Here is a 25,708-nt window from a genome sequence, read left to right on the forward strand (position 1 = left end):
AACTAAGAAGTTACCTGTTAATTTAAGAAAAAAGTAAGTAGAATATCACCATAATATTTGTATTATTACTCAAACATACTACAACGTTAATACAAGCTATTTCTGTGCCTAAAAATAGAGATTGTGTACCATTTTGTCCAGAAATCTCCATGTCTTAAACAGCGATTTACAGCCAGAATGGCCCACAAATTCCTATTTTTGGACACACAAATTACCCAACTGAACCGCTACAATTTTCATATTATAGAACAAACAACTGTTTTAATTGTATACATTAGATTTACTATTTGTACTTTTCCACACCACTAGCTTACTTTTGTTTTTGTTATCTGAACCCCAGTTTAGTAACACATAAATTCAAGAATACCTATCCCTGCTAGTTGTAGTTCCCAATGCACAATCACACACCATTACATACATCTTTATCATCTTACTTAAACACTCATGCACACAGCACACATACATTCCAGAACACCCCAACCCATATCTTCTTTATTTTTTTCAACAGACCCTAAAGAATGCCTACCAAAAGTCAAGTCCGTAGAAACCAACGCAAAAGTAGAGCAAATGAAAATAGAAGTGTCCAACATAAGCATCCATCAATAACAGAATTTGTAAAAAAAAGTTGAAACAAAACAGCTAATACAGTCATTTAGTGAAACACAAGAAGTTTCAAGTACAAAAACTTTGCCTCCTCTGTCAAAATGTAAAACAAACCAAAAAACAATTAACAGAAAATCAGCTATCACTACAGACAAAACTACTTCTTCAAATTTTAATATAGTGCAAAGTAAGCATACCAAGAAAAGTATATTAGCCAAAATGTACCGTCACAAAGTCCTTCAAAATCTTATAAAAACAGGAGAGAAATCAGGGTCAATGCTTAAAACCTATCGTAGGAAATTAATCTTAGAAGCGTTGATGGACAGTGCAATTCTTCTCAAAAGAAAGTTATTTATTTTACTGTAAACAAAATGAAACCACTAACAAAACTAATGACTAAATTACAAAAAAGACTTCTCAATAAGCGAAATGTCAACAGAAAGAACTTCTTAAGTATCGGCGGAGGTGAATGGAATCACACTACGAGCACAGAACCATATTTTAATGAAGAAGCGTACAAACAAAAGCAAACAAATACAATTGCCATACATAGCAGTGGTCGAGGGTATGAAAAAGTGAATAATACCATAATGGAACAAGAAGTACTCCTTACAAAAATATGCCCTGAAAACTTAGAATTACCCCTCCATTCAACTGAATCAGAACGTCTAGTGTACAAATGGCCATGCACGTCAATGTGTAACATTCCCAAACTATGTTTCAAATCTTTACGCCAATTCCTCAATAAATATGTAAAAAGCAAACACAAAATCAAAATTAAATTACTGCAAAATATGGATACCTGTCCAGTGCGCAAGTACACAGGACTACAAGGACATTCATTGGCCTGCATTACAAGACCTACTTGTAAAACCACTTTCCATGATATCAAAAGGATATCGACACATCATTCAACTATAAGAAATCTATTCTATAAACTGTACTATGCTAAAAGTTCTGCTTTAGCACTAGCAAAGTTAAATAACATCCTTCTACATGGTACAGCAAAAGACCTACTTGAAGAAATTCACTATATCCAGAAAACATATTTTGCAAGTGAAAGCCATTTACAGAATGAAATAGCTTTAAACCAATTAAGCAAAAATTCTACACATGGCAAACTTTTGCTAAACACATACAAAAATGAAATACTAAAATTTAAAAGTACATCAGCTGAAGTACCAAACCATGTATGTGTATGTTGCCGTAGAACTTTTTATAAAAGTAACACAAAAACTGTAGACCTATCATACAAAATAGAAGATAACAAAGATTCTAAATGGTTTGAATTAGCTCTCTACCTTGTAGCAGAAAACAACTACGAAATAACTGAGCCCTTGATACTTTGCAGTTACTGCACTACAAAACTTGACAACAACCAAACTCCTTCACGTGCTATCACAAATAATTTGGAATTATACCCAGTACCAAAACCCCCACAACAACTTAATTTATATGAGAGCATCATAATTCAAACAGTACACCCATCTAAAGCAATAATATGCCTTCAACCAAAAACAGCAACATTACCTCCCTCTGAATTGGTAAAAGGCATTCGAGGAAAAGTAGTGTATTTACCATTAGATCTAAAAGAAAATGTGCATACTCTAGGAGTGCAACGTCCAATGCAGCAATCTTTAATTATCTTAGTAAATGGAGCACCTACAAAAGACAAAAAAATATGGCAACAGCTGGTAGATTTGTATAAAGTTAGACAAGCCTCCCAATATCTTAAAGGGAATAATGAATATTACAAAGAAATTAATATTGAAGACTTGAAAGATACAACTGAAATAATTAATGAAACACAAGAAGCTGGTCAATTTGAGCTACTAGATCCTGCTACAATATCAAATACTTTAGACCATTATACAATTCATCCTTTGCACTGTAATGACACCGTAGAAGATATACTGGAAACTTACCAAATGCGTCAAACAAAAGGATTGCCAATTAGCATATGGGAAAAAAGTATAGAAGCACGTGCTTTTCCTCTACTCTTTCCTACTGGCAAAGGAGGAAGGTATGATGATAGACCTATTCAAATATCAGCTTCAGAATACCGCTCATTACGGATGTATTCTGAAGATCCCAGATTTAGACAAAATGTGGAATACATATTCCACCTACTCTTTGAAAGTGAACTAGCAACTTTATGTTACGGAGTTACACACATATTAAAATCAGGATCACACTTTCAAAATATGACAGCTACACAATTATTAGAAAAAGTGCAACAAAAGGATAAGGTTTTACAATCAAATATTACAAATCTATTAGCAAATATGCGTGGTACTAAAGAGTACTGGTTTCAACGTCATGGAGATGTACGTTGTATGATCAGAAACCTTGGCCCACCCACTTGGTTTGTTACATTAAGTTGTGCAGAATATGCATGGGAAGATTTACATGATTTCCTACGCATATCAAATAAAAACAAAACAAACATAGATATACTAACACCTGGAGAACTTTGTTCTTTGGATCCTGTTAATGTTTCAAGATATTTTCACCATCGCTTCATTGCTATGCTACATTTTATTTGTAATAAAACTGTTCCTCCCCTTGGAGAAGTGCAACACTTCTTTTGGAGAAAAGAATACCAAGCCAGAGGAGCACCACATATCCACATGCTTTTATGGATTAAAGAAGCTCCTAAATTTGGTCAAGACAGTGATGCCACTGTTTTACAGTTTATTGAAAAATATGTCACTTGTAAAATTCCATCAGAAGCCACAAATAGTGATCTTCATGCACAAATTTGACAATTTCAAAGACACAAATGTGGAAAATATTGTCGTCGCAAATACAAAAACAAAGGGAAATACTACATCAAATGCCGATTTGGTTTCCCTAGACCAGTTACAAATACAGGTCAAGTGAACAACCTCATGTCTTCAGTTAGACATAGTGTTAAGGGTAAGTCACCTAAAAATACATACGACATAAAAAGAAAAGAAGAAGAAAAATATATCAATGATTATAATGCAATCATTGCTCACTTATGGAATGCAAACATAGATGTGCAGTACATTGCAGACAATTCTACTGCAGTTGCACGATATGTCACAGAATACTTAACTAAAGCAGAAAAGACAGAGCTCCAAGACCTCTGGAATGACCTGTCATCAGATAAAACAGTATCTCAGAAATTATACAGCTTGGGCATAAAAATGCTCACCCATAGAGAATGCGGATCATATGAAGCAGCTGATTGTTTAACTAGTACTGCACTGTATGGTAAATCTGAAAATATAGTATGGCTAAGTCTTGGTCCAGCTAAATCTAGAAAAATAATTCTAAAATCATATGAAGATATAGAAACAATAGCCAAACATGATCCCAACAGCCAAGACATTTTAAAAAACAATTTATTGGACACATGCTACCCAAACAGAAGTCATACTTTGGAAAACATGTGTCTATACCACATAGCCCAAAACTACACATACAAAAATAATATGAAACCTGATGAAAAAAAAGGTTAATATAGAGTGACAAACTGTGAAGGCAGCTTACTTAAACTCACTAAACCAATTTTAATTAATCATATCAAATTGTCATTAAAGACTCCTCAACATAAAGAAGTATATTACATGTCCCTGCTACAACTCTTCAAACCATGGAGAAAAGAAGAACAATTACTAGATAACTATGACTCATATGAGGATGCTTTCAAAGCAAATGAAAGCACTATAACTGATGTTAACTTTACACAGTACAAAACAATGTTGCACAATGAACAGCAACACGAAGAAAAACTCCAAGCCCAACTAGATAAGGACACTCCTGACAGTAGTCAACCTTCTGTAACAGGAATCCAAGAACCACTGGGAGAACCACTAATAATAAATGAGGCAGAATTAGCTATGATAGAAGTAGAAAACACCATGTGTCAGTATGAAGATAAAGAATACTTAACTATACTACAATCAAAACTAAATAATGAGCAAAGTAGCATTTTTCAAGAAGTAACAAAACAAATTGCACATGGTGTAAAACATGAAAATAAAGAATGTTCCTGCCATAATTATAAACCTATACTACTGTACATCAGTGGTGAAGCTGGTTCTGGCAAAATATTCCTAATCAAAATCATTAGTAAGTTCCTTCAACAATTGACAAACAACAAACGGTTAGCTGTTGTCACTGCCCCCACAGGTTTAGCTGCCTACAACATAGGTGGTGTTACATTACACCGATTACTACTATTACCAGTAGAACACCAGAACAAATTACAAACTATTACAAACTTTCTGCAGAAGCTGCAATGGAATTACGCAGAGTATTGAAACAAATGAAAATGCTACTAATAGATGAAGTGAGCATGGTCTCCAACCTGATGTTAGCTTTGATTCACCTCAGATTACAAGAAGTACTCAAAACAGACTATGAAGAGCTCTTTGCAGGAAAACACATTATTGTTTTTGGAGATCTGCTTCAATTAACACCAGTAAAATGTGAGCCTATTTTTAAAACATTAGGACACAAACTATGCCGTAAAACTGTTGGCAGCATTGGAAATGTCAACCTTTGGCAACATTTCCAATACAGATTTAACAGAAAACATGCGGCAATCTGCAGATCTCACTTATGCCAACATTTTAAAAAGTATCAGAGTTGGTATACTTTCTGAAGAAGCAGAAGCAATATTGAAAACCCGGCACATTAATGCACGTTATGGCGATAATGCATGTGCTACAGATGTTATGGAACAATTAGCCCACAAAAATGTCAATTGTATGGCCTTAATGCAAACTCTTGCAAGCTGTTTCAAATTCAATGAAATCATGCTAAGTAAAGAAATGCAACCAATCATGGAAATTAGCGCCACAGACAAACTAGATGTACATGGTATGACACTACCCATGTGTGACCAAGCCACAACAAGATTAAATAGTTTAGAAAAATCAATCTCAAACACAGCAGGCTTAGAAAAGATATTAAAATTATCCTTAAATTGCAGAGTAATGCTTAAACGTAACCTTGACGTGGACCAAGGACTAGTTAATGGAGCACTGGGTACAGTTGTTGGCTTTCAAACATACCCACATGACAACAAAATTCAGTTTGTCAATATACTCTTTGACAAACTTTCAGAAGTAAAAAGGATAGGACGCTCAACAGCTAGATTCCTTCTCTTCAAAGATATGTATGTACGCAGAGAACAATTTTCTCTAACTCTTGCATACGCAGTCACGATTCATTAATAACAAGGTCTTGCCCTAGACAAAGCAATGATAGATATTGGTAACACAGTCTTTAAAGAAGGCATGAGCTATATAGCACTATCTCGCTTACGTACACTTGACGGTCTATTTCTAATCAACTTTGATGCAAGTAAAATAAACGCTGATATTCCTTGCATTTTAGAATACAATAGACTTCGCTCACTATACACCCCCCACCTAAACACATATTCTGTTCCACAAAAAGTAAAACGTTATAAAAGAAAAATAAATCAAACAGAAATGCAACAGGGTGTCACTGCAAATCCTCCAAAGACAGTAAAAGAAACTAATACTTCATCAAGTATCACAAGCACAAAAGAATCAATTAGGGAAAGTAAACGAGGTACTTCTTTAAAGAAGGAAGACAAACTCCAAAAAAGCAGTTAGATACAGAACTACCGGGACCATTTTAATTCTCAAATATAGTTGGTGTAAATTGCTACGCAAATGTAGCAATGAATATTCTATTTACATTACCACCAATTGTTGACAACATTTACTTACACAGTACAGACCCATTGTGTTTGCAAATGTTAGTACTTCACAGAAATGCAGCAAACAATCCTGACAACATAGTGTTTATGGAATAAGACAACAATTGGACTACTGTGCTGGAATGGTGAAATTCACTATAAACTCACAGGAAGATCGATAAGAATTTCTAATGTACTTACTACAAGTACTGGAAAACAAAAACATACCTATAAATGAAATCTTTCAGATTTCATACATGTGGAAACATACATGCACTCTCTGCAACAATGTGACACAAGAAGAAATCCCCAATGAACGCTTCATATATATATCAATACCAAATTGTGAATCGATTCCATTTCAGCGACTTGTAAAAAATGCAAACCATGGTAGATTATGCTCTACCTGCAATTCAGATAATCGCTCCACGTTAGTAATACAAACACATAGTAAATACATAATACTAATACTTCTACGTTACAATGCAGATGGTACCAAAAACAACTGCAAGCTGACTGGATTCACACATGGTCAAATATCACTTGGTAAGAAAACCTTCACAACAATAGGTATAATCTACCACGCAGGATCCACAACCAATTCAGGGCACTACACTACATATATAAAAAAGAAATGTGGATGGTTTGAATGTAATGGTAGTACCATTACTCTAAAGCAGAGATTACCAGGAAATCTTACAAACGCTTATTTGATGTTCTTAAAACCAAAATTTAATAACTAAACTGTATTTAAACCCTAAGTAAACTTGTGTTAAAAAATATAAACTGTTAGAATACTCCAAAAGCTATCTAACTGCTCAAAGATTCTACAACAACTAATCAGATAAATGAATACCACTAAAATAGATCAAAAAATAGACAGTTAGAATACGCCAATTGGTATCTAACTGCTCCAAAATGTTATAATATCAAAACAAATAAATAATATGTTACTGCTCCAAAAGAATACAACAAGCCAAAGTATAAAGCATTAGCCAGAAACAAAAGGTTTTTTTTTAATCCAACATGGATTTTTTTTCTCCCACAGACCCAATGATTTTAGCAACAAATACAGAAACTGAGCAAATTGCACAGTACTCTGATTTGTAATGTACTAAATATGAGGGTCCAAAAAAAAGTATATTGATTATACAATGTAATAAGTCATTAAAAAATACTAATACTAACATGCTATTTTCTTTTATCACAGAAATTAACAATAAATACATGTACTCCGGTTACTAGACCAAACAGTAAGTATACAATAATAAGAAGAACCATAGCAGCATATCACATCCATAGTATCTAATACCTTTGTTACTTATACATTTGTTTTTCACCCAAAGTTATAAGCAAATATGAATGTGATATGCTGCGGTGGTTGTTGCCAGGGCATAGAGTCTTGGGTATACCTTAGAACACTTTCAACTTGCCAGCAAACAATACGGACAGCCTTTTCAGGACACCCCCTACGAACATTTCAGAACAACGCAATAGTTCTTAGAACACTTTCAACTTGACAACGAACAATACGGACAGTGTCCTCAGAACACCCCCATTTCGTTTATTTGCGAACATTTCAGGACACCATGAGTGCTATAAGAACACATTCAACTTGACAGAGAACAATACGAACAGCATCTTCAGGACACCCTTTACGAACATTTCAGGACACCGCGAGTGTTCTTAGAACACATTCACTTGTCAGCCACAACCCCCATTCATATTTGCAAACTTTTCAGGACACAGCAAGTGTTCGACAACGTCTTCAGAACACCCCCATTTTGTGTATTTGCGAACATTTCAGGACACTGTGAGTGTTCTTAGAACATATTCAACTTGACAACGAACAATACGGACAGCATCCTCAGGACACCCCCATTTTGTTTATTTGCGAACATTTCAGGACACTGTGAGTGTTCTTAGAACAGTTTCAGCTTGCTTGCGAACAAAACGGACACATATTGAGTCCTCAGAACACCCCAATTCAGTTTATTTAGAACATTTCAGAAGACCTGTGATGTCCGCAGACAAATCGAACACAAAAAGAACGTCGAACACATAGAAAAACACAACTTTCATCCTATCTCATACACTCCCATCCTCCCCAAACACTCCTACACACCAACGCACTCTACTAAATACAAATTCTGAACAATGTTTCACTGCGCTGTCCGCGGACAACCGCAAATCCAAGATGGCGGGCGCTACCGAAAATCTGACACGCTTCACGCTCCACACCGTCCAATCAGCGAACACGTTGCATGTCTGCGAACATCACGCAAGCCGATTGGCCAATCAGGACACTGTCCGCGGAGCGAACAGGGAAGTGTGTCCGCGGACCGAACACAGATATCTCTAATTTTTTTTACCTACTTTTTGGTCATTTTAAAAAAAAACTACTGGACGGATTTTCACCAGATTTGCAAAAGCACGTTTTCGGGACCAAGCCGCTGCTCCTGGTCCAAATTTGGTGAAAATCCATCCAGCGGTTTGAGCTGTAGACGCGAGCAAAAACTTTTTCCCATTCAGTCTATGGGAAAAAAAAAGTTTTGGGACCCCCCCTATAACTTTGCCCCCGCTGGACGAATCCTCACCAAACTTTGCAAAAATATTCAGAGTGAGCCAAATACTTATTTTGCAAAGGTGAGGATTCGTCCAGGGAGAGCGAAGTTATAAGCCACCCAAAAAGTGCTCTTCCTATGGAAACACCAACTTAACCATAACTTGGTAGTGGCCATGTAATATATGTATAATATATATGTATGAATATAGTATTTGGTCATTGTAGGGGAAATGGTGTTGAGACTGTAGTGTAAAGGTTTAATGGATAAATTAGTTATGGAAACAATGTAATACATTTTTATGATATTGCGCTGGTGTTAGGGTGGATGGGAATTGACAAAGTTGGGGTTTTGTAATGTAGGGGGGAGGGGTTCCACATGGTTTTCGGATGTATAGGGTGGATATTGTTTAAGGTACTTGTTTTGGTTGGTATATAGGGCATAGGGTTTCTGGTGGATATGGTTCAGAATACTATATTTACTGTGTATATTGATGCTTATTATTTGTTTGATGCATATCAGACTCGATTTGTTAGGCATGGCTCAAGTTTTGTGTTTATCTGTCTTTATGTGTGTCTTTTGTTGTTGCGTGTATCCCTTCTTCCATTGTCAGATTTTTTTTTATTGGATTCTCCCTTCAGAGTATGTAGTTTGTCATATGGATATATTTACACTGGGTATAACGACATGGCTCCATTGACTTTTGTTTTGTGGAATGTTAAAGGAATTGGTAATGCTATGAAGAGGCGCAAGGTTTTGGCATGGTTGTGGAGAAGTAAGTCTGATGTGATTTTCCTACAGGAGACTCATTTGAATGAACAGAGTGAAGGCTATTTGTCCAACTCGAGGTATTCTCAGAAAATATCAAATAGTTTTGATTCTAAGTCCAGAGGAGTTAGTATTTTGATTAGGAGAGGTCTGCCGATTAAGATAGTGAGGTCAGTTGCGGATGAAGAAGGTAGAATTGTATTGCTTGACATTCTGCATGAGGGTAAGAAAATGATAGTTGGTACTATTTATGCACCATGCTCTCCAAATGCATTGTTTTTCAGTCAGTTGGGTTCCTTATTGGATGGTATGGAAGGTGAGGCAATTGTTTTTGGAGGTGATTTTAATGTAATGATGGATAGTAAGATTGATCGGAAATCGGATTGTAGATACTATAGTGAAAAGATTAGTGAGGAATTAAGGGCATTTGTGTTTAAATATGGACTGATCGATATATGGAGAGAACTCCATCATAACGAAACGTATTATTCGTTCTATTCGCCTGTGCATGACTCGCACTCAAGAATTGATTATTTTTTTCTTAGTAGAAATCTTAATGATCAAGTGGTGTCCTCAAATATTCTGGAAAGAGGTATCTCTGATCATGCTCTATTGGATATGCAGGTGATATTGGATACAGTGAAGGATAAAACTAGAAGATGGAGAATGCAAGCCAATGCGCTGGAGGATAATTTGGTTATGATTTGATTGGAAGGGTTTACTACTCGTTACTTTGATTAAAATATTGGTTCAGCCGGCATCAGGCCTGTCTGGGATTGTTTTAAGGTGGTGCTAAGGGGAGAAATGATAAGTAGAATGGCTCATGCAAAAAAGAGAACTAAGGAAGAGATTCAGAATTTGGAAGTGGAAGTTAATGAAATGCAAAAGGTATGTGCTAATGATAATCTGAGTCGGAATAGGGTGAAATTCAAGAAGTTAGAGGCAGAGCTGGAAACTCGAGTACAGAACTTGGCAAGTAAAAGCATGTTTTATCCTAAACAGCGGTTTTGGGAGTTTGGGGACAGAAATGGCAAGTTATTGGCTAATAAGCTTAAAGGGATGATATCTGATACGTGTGTTTCTTCTATTCAAACAGAGGAAGGTGATGTTCTGCACAGAAATGGAGAGATTTGTGATTATTTTAGGAAATTTTATGAGACGCTGTATAGGGAGGATCTTAATCCTAATGCAAACAGTTTAGAGGTGTTCTGTGAAAAGATTTCAATTTCGAAATGATCTCTGGAAAAACAAGCCTTACTTGACTCTGATATTGAGGTTTCTGAAGTGTGTACTGCCATATTTCAAATGAAAGATGAGAAATCGCCGGGCCCAGACGGGATGGTTTCAGAATTCTATAAGAAATATGATACTCAATTGGCGCCAATTTTATGTGAACTTTACAATTAATTTATTGCATCTGGACTACTGTGTGATTCAATGAAAGAAGCATTGATCATAGTGATTCCGAAGCTGAATAAAGATCATAGGAATTGTGGAAATTACAGACCCATTTCATTGCTTAATGTTGATTTAAAAACATTTACAAAAATGTGGGTTAACTGTGAAAGATCTGATTGAAGAGTCTCAGGTGGGTTTTATTCCGGGAAGATATGGGTATGATAATATTAGGACTGTCTTGAATGTGGTTGGTGGACATTATGGTGTGAACTCGAATAAGGTGATTGGCCTCTTTGATGCTGATAAGGCTTTTGATAGGGTTAATTGGAAATTTATGGAAAATACTTTGAAAAAGATGGGGTTCGCGCCAATTTTCATGACGATGATAGATTGTTTACATCATGATATTAAGGCTGAAGTATTGGTAAATGGAGTTATTTCGAGTTCATTTTCATTGATGAAAGGTACACAACAGGGTTGCCCATCGTTGCCTTTTTTATTTGACTTGGCATTGGAGCCTCTTGCAGCATACATTAGGCAATGTGAACTCATTAAAGGAATTATGGTTGGAGGGGTGGAAGTTAAAATGTTATCATATGCGGATGATATGCTGCTTTTGTTGTCGAATCCAGAGGCATGTGGAGATATAATTAAAGGTATGTTTGAAGAAGTGGGTAGACTGTCTGTCATAAAGTCAACTGGGACAAAACTGAATTTTTTCCATTGTCCAGTACGTGTGATAGTAACATCTTGCACTCATGAAATTGTAAGTGGTCACCAGGTGGAGTCCTGTATTTAGGAATTCATATTATTGGGGATTTGAGTAAATTGTTGCAACACAATATAGACCAGGTAACTGTGAATATGTCATTAACAATAAAGAGGTTGTTGAGGTTGACGTTGACTTTGTGGGCAAAAATGAATGCGATCAAAATGGTTCTCTTGCCCAAACTTTTATATGTTATCCAATCCATTCCTTTATTGTTATTTAAAAGACATTTGATAAAAGTTGATAAAATCTTTAAATCCTTTTTATGGGGCCCAGGGAAGAGACCTCGTATTCCAAACTATGTACTGATGCAAAGTGTGGAGAAAGGGGGATTTGGGTATCCAGACTTGATGAAGTATTATAAAGGTTTTTTACTTAAAAAGAGTTCATATTATTTTAGGGAAAGATTTGAGAAGGAACCAATGTGGCTGAGTATGGAAAGGGGTGTGTGTACACCGCATGATCTTGGGAATATTTATACTATGGGTAAGATACCGAACAAAAGGTTGAAGCTGATACCAGTAGTGGTAACTAGACAGGTGGTTGGGTTGTGGTTTAGTGAGAATGGACAGGGTTATGGTTTCAGCCCAGAAGCTTCTCTATGGTATAATGAAGCTCTTCAAGTAAATAACAAATGTCTGAATTGGATCATTTGGATTAATGACGGAATTCTGACGATAGGAGATGTGATGGATGGGAACCAGTTGTTGGGATTTGAGGCACTGCAGGGAAGATATGGATTGCATCGAAGAGAATTGAATAGATACCTGGCTCTGGCTTCTATGATTGATTTGAGGATAGTAATGGCTGGTGGTTCTGTAGGGAAGAAACCGGAAATTAGCAAATTATTGGAAGATCAGGAATTTTCTGTGAGAATTTATATGTAATTTATGCCTTTTAACGAGAATTTTCATTCAGCATGGACTAGATTGATAGAAGATTGGTCAAATGATATTGGTAGGGTCACTACTGATGTGGATTGGGATGGCATCCTTAGGGTGAATTTGAACTTGGGAACAGACATGGGATTACGTCTGATCCGACAGAAGGTTATTGGACGGCTTTATTGGACACCTGTTAAAATGTTTAAATTAGGGCTTTAATCTGATGATTTATGCTGGTGTTGTGGTTTTGGTAGAGGCACACTTTTACATTTGATGTGGGAGGGCCCGAGAGTGCAATTGTTTTGGAAGGAGGTTATTTACAGGATTGATTTTATTTATGGAATATCCTTACAGAGATCCGCAGCGAACATAATTTTGTTATCTCATGTTGATAGATGTGTGTGTGCTAGGAAGCATACTAATTGGATTGATAGAGCTATGGTGGTAGCAACTAAGATGATTCTCAGAATTTGGAAAAAGAGAATAAAGCCTAATGTTGAGGAGTGGCTAACCGAATTGCATGTTTTATCACAAGTATGATAAGGTTTCAATGGAGTGTAAAGATATAAACGAGGAATATGTGAGAGTATGGGGACCTTTTTTGGCCCTTTATGATTGATATGATTGTGGATCTGTTTTGTTGGATGTGTCATTTGGGGGAGGGGGAATAAGATGAAGGGGGTTTCAATTTTTCTTTTTGTCTTCTTTCTTTTTCTTCCCATTTGTGTTGTCTATTGTGCTGTTTTGTGTATACCTATTGGTTGGAATATTGTGTTTCACAGGATAATACTTCTTTTGATGGGTTTGATATTATATGATGTTTAATATGTTTAACTCATTACGTTATGCTGTTTTCAGTGAGACATTATGTACTTGATGTACGGTTCTTATTGTTTTCTATTGTAAACTTAATAAATTGTGTTGGAAAAAAAATAAATTAAAAAAATAAACCTGTGTTGCTCCGCTTCGCCTTGGTCCCAAGGTGAGCGCATTGGTTATTTATTACACTTAATACTCAGAGGTTTATAAGTGCAGACCCGGGTATTGAACCTGTGTTGCTCCACTTTGTATTGCTTACAAGGCGATCGCATTGACCATGAGCTATCCTCCGGAGACTCATGTGTGTATATCGGTCTGGGGCATGGAAAAGACGGGGAGAGTGTGAAAGGGAAAGAAAGAAAGGGCCTGCTGAAGGGGTCAGAAGGGGATTAAGGGCGTTGGGGAGGTGCTATCGCCTCCCTGCACCCCCAAGCACTGTACAATTATGCAAGACTTATGTTGACTGTTCTGTAAGCACTATAGCACTGAGAAAGCCTTTTTCATGCAAATGTAATCACATACAGACATGGGTGGCCACTAAATGAAAATAGTATCTAAATATGAGGTGTAAATAACCATTAGCTGAATGAATTTGTAAATGTTAAAATGTATGCAGTTCTTAGCATGGTATGAGTCAAAAATACTCCCCCTCCCTTCCCGGAAAGAATGCAGCCTGTGCTCAACATAGACTACAGGCATTGCTGTAGTGTTCGCTAGCTGTGGCAGAGCACATGAAGTGGCTGAGCAGCTGTTTTCTGTTGATCAAAAACCCATGCAGACTAAAGCCTCAATGCACACAATGCAGGAGAATGAAAAACAAGGGTTTTAAGCAAAATTACTAGACCAAATAACATATGAGTATATTGAGTGAAGTTTGGAGAGTATGGCGGGAAGGTGTGTTTATATATAAATGCTCATAATATAGAAAAATTATGACAAATGAAGCTACAATGTATTCTTGCTTAGCTAGCAATATGCTAAGTACTATGTCCCAAACTGAAAACCAGCTATGCAGGAAGGAAGACTGCAGCATCCCTTGTAAGGGAAGAAGGACAGTTTTGGATGAGCCATGCAAGGATCCAGTGACCAAGTCAAACAGTATATAAGGCTCCTGCGTGGCACCAGTCTGAAGGAGCCAGCCATGGAAGAGGGACAGAATGCCGTCGGGGAGCAGAGTTGCTTGCCACCCCCTTATCCTCACTTCTGTACAGCTTAAACTTGTTATCCTTGCAAGATAAAAGCTCTTGGCCTTAATTCCTTAGGGGTGAACTTTAACCTGGTGTGAGCATGATTAGGGGTACTTGTATATTCAATGGGGTACCCCTGTATGTTGGGCTACCTTTCAGTGGTGACCTTTGACGTGATCTTAATTTTGCCCCCGTACTTTGCAAAGCCCCAGGGCAGTCAGGCAGGCCCATCTATAGTGAAAAGTCCCTTAAATAAAGAAAAAAACTTGTGTTTCCTGAGCGGTTTTACTAGAAGTCATTTTAAAAGAAATCCTTTCCGCTCACTGAAGCAGGGCGTGGCTCCAGAAAGATAGGCCAGCATGGAGACTTTGTAACAGAGGAAAACTCAAGTGAAACACAACCGTGAGTATACTCTTGCAAATGATAACAACATGTGAACATGAATGTATGATGAATTAATAATAGTATGGTGATGTGAATGATAGTATGGTGATGTGGATGATGTATTATGGAATAGGCCATTTTGGTGATGTATTATGGACTAGGACTTTTGGTGATGTATTATGGAATAGTATTTTTAGTGAAAAGATATTGATTGGATAGGATTTCAGGTGATGTGTTACGGAGTAGATTGGATTGGAGATGGGTTACGTAGTGAAATTGTCACGTATTTCTGTTTTTCTACTTTTTTATAATGGAAGAAGGGAACCTCAGCGTATAAAAGACTGAGAGGAAAGGGAGCCCCATCTTATAAGGACTGGGAGGTAGGGGATCCTCAGACATAACAGGTTGAGAAGGTAGTACCACACATTATTCTTTTAAGATGATAAAAGCAATAGGTGGTAATACAATGGATGTAAGAAAAAACAGTAGTGGCTCGGTATAAGGAATTAGTCAATTATTTTTGTATATTTTCTCTTGCTGTCTTTTGTGCTAAAAAAGGAAGGAAGGTGGATGAGTCCCGGTGTGTGCGTGTGAAATCAAAGTGGAAATGTGTGACATCAAAGTAGAAAAAGTGTAAAGGGGTGCGGGAAAAAGTGGGTTGATCTGTATTTTTGTATAAAAAATAGCTGCGTGTGCAGCATAGCAGTAAGGTTTAGGTAAAGCATTAGGGACGAGCGCAATATTAATGGGGAAGAAACTCCGATAAAACGCATGCATAGAGTTCTGCGACTGTATTATGACAGAATAAATAAACAATGGATAGTAGAAACAAAGGAAGGGGGGATGCCCTGCTCCTGGCCATCTTTTTAGCAGCAAAATATAAACCAAACAAATCCCCAAAAAGAAAAGAGATTCTAGATCTCTGGCAAGTATTTCAGGATATGGAAGATCACGAAGGTGAAAAAAAGATCCAATGTAAGGTGCTATATACTGTAATGCCTAAACCTGCAGTAGGGTATACAAACGCAGTCTATAAGCCTCCAGTGGTAGAGAGAGTGTCAACGGGATTATCAGGATTAACAACTAGGGGGGGACTCAAGAACTTTTGCACCTCCATATAACCCTTCCACAAGTGTTGATTTGCCTGTAGCATTGGTGTACCTAGAGGGTCCACACGTAGACATAAACAGTGAGTTAAGAGCATTGCGGGAAAGTTTAGTCAGGTTACAAGAACCTGAAGAAGTAGCACCAGAATTAAGGGTACTGGTGCAGAAAATAGGGGATAGAAAGTCAGAAAATGTTTTGTTTAGGGCTAACCATGGGGCAATAAGAAATGTTTGTGTTGAAAAAGATGATAGGCAGAGGGTATGGACGGTCCTGGGACAAGAAGTAGAAAAAGCAAGAATAAATGAATGGGAAGATCAAGGTGGTAGAAATAATGAAGAGGCAGGGCAAGTAGGAGATCAAGGAGAGGAGGTGGTGAGAAACCTGCCCCTACCACAAGAGGCACTGAGGAGGGACAGACCAAGAAATATACCAGATTTAGTCATGGTAGTACAAGATCAGAAGAAAAAAGGGGTAGAAGACAAAATAGATATGCAGATGCCTCTTATGCATAAAGGAGTGGGGCTAACGCAGTATGTGCCATGGCCTCAAATTCAAAACAATAATTTGATTAAAGCTCTCCCCCAGCTTATAGTCAGAGCTAGTAAATGGATCTAGGAATTTGAAAAGCAAACAGCAGGTGTAGCCTTAGCACTAGGAGATTTTAAGAGTTTACTGGTTGCCATAATTGGGGACCAGGCTGAGGACATATGGGCAAGGGATGGTTACTCTGGGATAAGTCTTGCAGATAATGAACATGAGGGAGCAGCCTTTAATGAGGTAAGGGCAAGGGCATGGGATTCCCTATGAAGGATGTACCTAGATACCCCTGACTTACATTCTTTAATGCAGTGCACAATGGGTGATGATGAGGACCCAGATAGGTCTATTCTTAAGTTTCAGGAAATGTGGATAGTTGAGACAGTACCATTCTTCTATTCTTCTATTCTTCTATTTTATTGTAAAGAAGGGATTGCCAAAAAAGGTCCAGAAGGCACTAGATAAAATTGTGGGAATTGAAGCCAAAGGGTGGGCAAAGATACAAAGTATAATAGTCCACCATTATAAGAGAATCAAGGAGCAGGACAGGGAGACAGCCCAGAAGCGGCAAATAGATGAGGCAAAACTAGTGGAAAAGAAACTAAATAAGTTTGTCGTACAAGCACCAGTGATGGCACCGGCTCACCAGCTCACGAGGAAAGGACAGGAGGCACTGAACAAATTGTGAATGCCACAATTGAGGCACTATGGGGTGAAGGAGGACAGGGACAATGGGGTGGGGGGTACAGGCAGTGTAAAGGAGCACCAAGGGGAAGAGGAGGATTCGAGGAGCAAGAACAGGAGCCTTTGGGAGGATAGGGTCCTGGGGAGAAATACTGGGAACATCACAGTGCTGGTATTGTGGGAAATGGGGGCATTTCATAAGGGAATGTAGGAGGGGAACTTTCCATTATCAGGTAAAACTCTTGACACACAGGGATTCTCTGGGGCTATTTCTACAGTTCCATACTGTCTGGAGCTGGATATAAAAGTGGGAGGTGAGGTAATATGAGCCCCCTTGTCATATTCAGAGAGTTCCTCTGTGAACTTGTTGGGTACGGATCTAAATATAACAATATCATTCACAGACCAAGGGGTAGTGTGTTCCACTCCAGGGATATGTGTAGCTTGAGAAATAGTAATAATCAATGCAATAGCAAAGTATTCAGTAGTCCATGGGGTTCTCGTGGCCCTAGATAGATTTATTTGTATGATATTAAGGTATTAGCAAAAGCAGTGCCTCCAATTGCGACAAAATGTAAGCAAGTGTCTACAGAATTTATTTTCCAACCCATGGTGCCACCCGAGATGGTGGCAAGGACAATATTATCATTAGATTTATAAGGACTGGTATAGTCAGACAAAAGAGTAGTCCTAATCAATGTTCCCTGTAAGGTGCTCGGCTGTGCGGCCGCACACCTTTGATTCTGGAGCAGCGAAATCCTTTTGTTTACTGCTCAGTGCGCACCTTAATTTTCCTCCCCTGACCTCCCTCCCTTCATTATTCGATACTTCATCTAATCATTATCTTTGAATATGATTGGCTGTAGCAGCACTTGGCTGCACGTGCTGCTCGCTGCTATAGCCAATCACACACAGTTGGGTAGGCGCACAAGATACTTCATCCACTGACACCCCACTTTCAATTTGCTTTGAATATGATTAGTTGTAGCAGCGCTTGGCTGTATTTGCCGTGTGCTGCTACAGTCAATCACACATGGTTGTTGGTGGGTAGGCGCACGAGAGCCTGAGCACTGCATCGCCTCCTTCACAGATGCAGAGTGACTTCTGTGAGAGTAATTTCTCAGCCAGTGCGTGCGTGCCCGTGTTATTATATTGGCCTAGCTGAGCCAGAACTTGAAGCGGCTGATGAGCCACCACCTGTGCGTGCAATGCGCCCTTGGTTTGGTAAGTGCTGCAGGCCGGCTCGTAACTAGGTAATTTCTCCTTTGGCTGTATCATTATGTATCTATATTTCAGTTGAGTTTGCTGCTCTCTGTCTGCTGAAATTAAGTGAAGTGTTTCTTGTCCCCCCAACCCGGCCATCATATGAACAAGTCTGCTTGTTTCCGTGACAGTCTGTGACTGCCTTGACGACTAGACTGTCAAAAGGACATGAGGGACCCACTGGGGCTTGGGCCATGATGGCACAAGACGCCACGTCCAGAGTCAGGCCAAGGCCTGTAAAACAACTAGCCTTGCAGGCCTGCATGTATGCATGCATGTTAACTTTAGAGACTGCGGGTTGCGGCCTGGGAGTCTCACAGCACTTGATTTGATCATCTCTGATGATGAGATTGGCTGCATTTAAATTAAGTAATAACTAGAGTTTTTCAAGGGGAAAGGACCATTTAGCTCTGCACAAAATTCCCAGTGAGTAGCACTTGGTCTCTTGATGGAAGTAGGGTTGATGACTAGATTGACAATTTTAAATGGATTTATGGCGGTTTCTTCCTTTGCCTAACTTGCCTCACATTCTGTCCTGATGATGATACTTTATAGACAACTATTATAACACGTCAACTTGTCGGAATAAAAAGTATATCGTGCCTCCTATTGTAATAAATATATTAATATTGGCCTACGCCAAGCTGCTCGAAAGTCATTTGCGAGATCTGTGTTACAAGGTCCTGACCTTTAATCTATGTAGGCCGCCATTTTAGGTCAAACCGCCATTTTAGGATTTATGTGGAAAAGTACCCTGTGAGCTAAAATGGTGGACGATGTCATTGCAAAATACAACATGGCTGTCTTGACCTCTGTACATCGCTAATGTGTAATCTGCCTGCAGGCTACTAATTGAGGTCATGAACCGAGACCTCGTCCTACGTTGACCTATGTGTAAAAGGATTACTCGCGCAACGAAACCAATCCATGAGTATATATTATGATAATGTATTTACACATTGGACAAAGAACATCTGTTTTACTATATCGTATTAATGTTTAAGAAGACCTGCAATACGAAACTTAGAATACACAGTTAATGCATATACTTATTGTTACATGTAATAAAGAACAAACCAGTTAGATGTGGTTATTTGAGACTCGGCAACAAACCCTAGAATTGGTGATGTATAAAGTAGAATATTAACCCAAAGAAGGGTTGGCCATAGTGCTCACAAAATGTATAAAAAGCAAATGCATTCTAATGTACACTCTCTCACTGAACACACTGAACCACGCTGGAGTTCGTTGTGTTGTACTGAGGGCGATAGCTATCTGACTTTGCACTGTTTTGTAATTGTATTCGATAGAGAATAAAGTACTCTGTATGTTCCCTTGAAACCTGTGTTTGGTGTATTTCCTTTTGGGGTACTCAGCCTCGATATTTTGTTTCTCTTTTCACAGTTGGCGCCCGAATAGGGACCCTCAAGATTGATGCCGGATTGTTGAAGGTTGACACTTGCTATCGGACCGGGATCGGACGGTATACAAAAGTAAGGGGCCCTTGGATGAGACGCGACACCTCAGCAGCGCTGCACGATCCGATCCCTGGATGACTAGCCTGTGGTCTGAAATGGCATCTTGACGAGGGTCCACTTATCGAGGCGGGCAGATTTGCCGAAATCACCATACACGAGGTAAGATTAGTTAGGTAATATTCTTAGAAGTACCGATCGCTCCCCCTTAGGTTTGGCCAGGTGAGTCGTGACCTGATTTTTAATTTAACCCTGACAATTTGAATTTTGGCGCATTGTATCTGCAGACCCAATTATTGACCAGGTAACACCAAGAATTTGAGATATGCCTGGGAAATTGTCTTCCTGCTTTAGGGCATTATTCCGCAGTGATAGACAATCTTTGGAATTTAGCCGTCTGGCACCACAGGAGGGGTCGCCGGCATGTACTATGTACTGTAAGCATGGCATTGGAAGTATAGTATTTAATGATATTTGGCACAGACAAACCAGACATACCTCCGAACTTCAGTGGCCAATCAATGGTAGTTTCGAGATCCCTCACATTGAATATTTGGAGTCAGTATTGTTAAAGAAAAAGGCTAGACCTGCAGCAATTGATGTCTTACAGAATTGGAAAAAAAGAAGCGTTACAACAGCTTAAGAGTAGAGAAAAAAAACATGCGCGCCGTCATAAGACGGTTGCCAAAAAAGCATTATTATATGATCAGGATAAACAGGCGGCTAAAAATATGGAAAGGGTTTTTTCACTTGGTATTCAGAAAATCTATCCTTCCAAAGATCTCCATGATTCTGATGAGTTTCTTGAGAAAATATTAAATGAACGAAGGCATGGTGCTTCTGCGCCATCTCCGTATGTTCCTCTTCCTGCTGCTGTACCTTTTCCTGCTGTTATTCCTACTCTTCCTGCTCAACCTGTTGTTCCTATTACTTTGACTGTTGTTCCTCCACCTGCTCCTCCGCCTCTTCCTGTCGCACCAGTTATAGCTCCTCCATTGAAATTGCCTATCCCCTCTCTTCCAAGTGGTCTTGGGCTGCTTGTAATCGATCTTGCTGCAGGCTCGAAGGTTGTCACTCTCAGTGCTGTACCACCGGAGAAGAAACGTGAGTTAATTGCATGGGCTAAACATTGTATGGAGAAGGATGATCAAGCTAGTGTTTTTTCCACACTTTCTAATACGGATAATTTTCCTGAGAAAAATGTTTTTATTGAAGGTTTGGGGATTCAGTTATGTGTAATGTGGGGAAGATTAAATAATATGGATGTTCCGCAAGGGTTAAGGGATCTAAATACTTTAGCACTTTCCAGAGATACTGTGGAGAAGGTAAATGAGCATGTCAAAAGGTTATTTGAATATAGAAAGGAGTTAGAAAGGATATAGAATGAGGATGATGAAGAGGAAAGTACGTATGTACAGAAACAGTACCTTCCGTGTCATAAACCAATGTCGGAGGAAATGCAAATTTGTAAGAAAGATGTGATTAGATGGATTTCAGACATATTGATAACTCCAGTTGAAGTATATGACACATATAGTCAATATACATTGGAAGTGCAGAGAAAAGTGATACAGGTAATGGTAGAGTACCTGCAAGATGAATGTGTAAAGAGGAAGATTAGTTGTCCCACAGAGTTATTGAATATTTATAAGAGTGCTTTTTCTTGTGACACTTCTTCGACTGCTTTAGCGCTCGATTTGGCTCTGTTGCTTAGTAAGCGTTCGGAGTTGCCTACATCTCAGTTGCCTATCAGAGAGGTTGCTCCGACATTTGTCCCGAAGCTTGAGGTTGTGGCCGATGCTGCACGTGGTATAGTGGCTGTGGACACTCCCGCACATTATGTATCACAGTTTGTTCATGTCCCGTTTTCACGACAGGAAGTGAACACTATTAGACAGTCTATTCCTGATATTAGGAAAAATCTGACAGGGTTCTATAAAGAGATGGAATCCGTTTTGCAATCCTCAGTGTTCACCTTGGGTGACATTGATTTGTTGTTTCCAGTACTCCTGCCCGTAGATTTATGGAAACAAGCTAGAACTATTGACGATGTACCCGGGTTGGGAGTTACATGGGTGAATTTAACTAGATTCGATGGGGAAAGGCCAGCTGGTGAAAGACCACAGCAGGAGATATTAACCTTGTGTGATAGAATAATTGCTAAATTAAAAACCATAATTCCCGAAAAAAGAATTATATGGGACAAGCTTACGGCCTGTGTCCAAGGAAAGTCTGAGGGTGCTACCCAGTTCTTTACTCGGTTTGAACAGGTATTTTCGGATTTCAGTGGACAAGACTTAGGCACAGCGTCTGGGAAAAGGTTATTTGTGGACAAATTTGTACGTGAATTGCTGCCTGACAGCAAGTCACAGATTATGTCCTCGGAGAGCACCTGGCAGGCGAAATCGCAATCAGAAGTACTGCATATGGCTCAGTATTATGAGAATCGTGTCGACAATGAAAAAGATAGGATTGAAAAACGGAAAGGTGATTTAAAAACAAAGGTGCTATTGCAGCAAATTGTTAGAGGCCCCAGAGGGGGTAACTCTCAGGTTAGGGGTCAGTATGTCCCACAGGGGAATATGCCCTTGGGTCCTGTGAACATTAATCAATGTGCTTATTGTCGACGAGAGGGTCATTGGCGAGCACAATGCCCCGTCCTTCAACAGCGGTCGAATAATAATATGGGTAGTCGATCTAGAGGTCGCCCGGGCGTATGGGGCCCTGGTAGAGGTCAGTTCACACAGGACCCTCAACAACCTTTTTCGCAGGACACTCAGACTCTGAGTGTGGATACTAGGAACATATTCGATCATCCTTCCGATGCATATTTGTCTAAAGAGCTTCCTTTTAACAATATTTTGTTTCAATAGGATTGCCCGAAGCAGGGTTTGGAACCTACACCTATTCCCGTCAATCAGAAAGGTCCCTACATTGAAATGATAGTGGGAAATAGGAAACATCAGTTTTTGATAGACACTGGAGCGCAGAAGTGTTCCATTGAGCGTTCACGGGTTCCAAACATTCCACTGTCAGGGCAAACAAATGTTTCTGTAGGGTTTTCCGGTACTCCAGTTATTTGTCCGGTCTCTATGCCAGTACCTATTTCTTTGGGTCCTTTTACGGACCAGTGTCCTTTCCTATTGACCTCGGATTGCGTGGAAAACTTGCTGGGATTGAACTTGTTAAAATAATTAAATGCAGTGATGTATTGTTCTTCTGATGGAGTACGCTTGACAATTTCACCGCAGCAATCTTCCACCTCAGAATTTCTGACTAGACCTTTGCCTCCAGAATTCATTGATGTACCAGAGAGCTTATGGGCTGTTGACAACAATGATGTCGGTGTTTTGCAGATTGAGCCTGTTAAGAAAGTTTTGAAACATGGAATTGAGCTGCCACGCATTCCCCAGTATGAGATTTCGGTTGAGGGTGAGCGAGCTTTGAAATGTATTGTTTCCGATTTTGTGCACCACGGTGTGATTGAAGAAATCTCAGGAAGTTTGTGTAACAGTCCGATTTTAACCGTGTACAAGAAAGGCGATAATGTAATTCCATTCCTTTTATAATTGATTTACGTGCCATTAATAAAGTTGTGGCACCGCAGTTTCCAATTGTGCCTGATGTGACAACGATCTTAACCATGATTCCAGATACTGCTACTTACTTTATTGTTGTGGACCTAAAGAATGTGTTCTTTAGTATTCCTGTACACAAGGATAGTAGATATTTGTTCGACTTCACCTTAGGGGGACGCTCGTTTACATTTACTCGTGCACCTCAAGGGTACACAGAGAGTCCTAATATTTATAGTAGGGCTTTGAAAGAACATCTTGATACCATTGAATTACCCTCTACTTGTACTTTGCTTCAGTACATTGTTGATTTGTTTCTGGCTGCAGACTGTGAGAGTGCCTGTAAGGAGGGCATCGTGTTACTACTTATTCATCTAGCTAAGCATGGTCACAAAGCTTTGCTTAAGAAATTTCAATATTGTTGCCAGGAGGTCGCCTATTTAGGCTATCTCCTGTCAAAGGAGGGAAGGAGATTGACACCTGAAAGAATAAAACACATTTCTGGTATGTCTGTCCCAAATACGCAGAAGGAAGTTAGGGCCTTGATAGGTATGGCTTCTTACTGTAGGTTGTGGATCCCAAATTGTTCACTTGTGATAAAACCGATGTTGGCCTTGACGAAGAAGGGCATTTCTTCGCCGTTGCCATGGACTTCGGAACACCAGCAATCGTTTGACTTGCTTAAGACTGCATTATGCTCTGCACCAGTTGTGGGCACACCAAACTATGAAAAGGCCTTCGTATTGTTTGTGCATGAACGTGATGGGTGTGCTTTGGCTGTATTAACGCAGGACATGGAGGGAAGAATAGGCTGTGCGGTCACTATTCCTCCGCCCTTGATCCTGTAGCATGCGCTTTGCCAACATGTTTGCGCGCTGTCACTGCTGCTGCTGCGTCTGTAAAGCAGAGAGAGGGAATGGTCTTAGGCCATGATTTGACCCTGATGGTGCCTCACTCTGTAGATGTTCTATTGAACCGAACTCAAACGCAACACCTCACGGTTGACGAGATACAAATTGATCTTGTTTTACCCTCACATTTAAATTAGGAGGTGTTGTGTTCTTAATCCACCTGACCTCCTACCTTTCCCGCAAGATATTACTTGCGGCGATGAAGACTCACATGATGGTTTGTATACGACCGAACAAGAAACAAAGGGCAGGATTGATTTGAAAGATACCCCTCTAGATAATCCGCAAGGAGAGCTGTTTTGTGACGGCTCCTGCTTTAAACTTCCAGATGGTACATCCACAGCCGCTTATGCAATCACTACCTTGAGCACGGTTGTGGAAACTAAGAGAATTACACATAATTCTGTGCAGGTCGCAGAGATTATAGCCTTAACCCGAGCTTGTGAACTTTCCGAAGGGCTTGCAGTGAATATATATACTGATAGTCAGTATGCCTTTGGGGTGGTTCACAACTTTGGGAGACTTTGGTCGGAAAGAGGATTCCTAACCTCGCATGGCACCAAGATCCAAAATGGCACCCTAATAGAGCAACTTCTCTCAGCATTTGCGCTCCCTACCCAGTTAGCAGTTGTGAAATGTGCAGCACATCGCAAGATTGTAGATAACATTGGAAAAGGGAATGCTTTCACTGATCAAATAGCTAGACAAACTGCCACTGATCTCCTTGCAGAGATATATGTTTATAGGAAAACTGAAAATGCTAATGTAATGGATGAGGATGTGGGGTCTGTACGGGAGATCCAAGCCAATGCCACAGTAGAAGAAACCAAGAGGTGGGCTGAGGGCTTGGGAAAACGTAATGACGAAGGGTACTGGGTGGACACGGTAGATGGGAAATGGTTACTCCCGATGCGTATGTGCTTATGATGGTTGTAATGGCACACGGTCCTACGCATGTGTGTGCTCAACAGATGACGAAAATGTTAGAAAGAGTGTGGGTAAACGACAACATTTCAAAAATTGCTCAGCACTATGTCCAGAATCGTATGATTTGCCTACAACATAATGTGGGAAAG

Source organism: Ambystoma mexicanum, chromosome 5q, assembly GCF_040938575.1.
Source record: "Ambystoma mexicanum isolate Mex_15411 chromosome 5q, UKY_AmexF1_1, whole genome shotgun sequence".
Lineage (NCBI taxonomy): Eukaryota > Metazoa > Chordata > Amphibia > Caudata > Ambystomatidae > Ambystoma > Ambystoma mexicanum.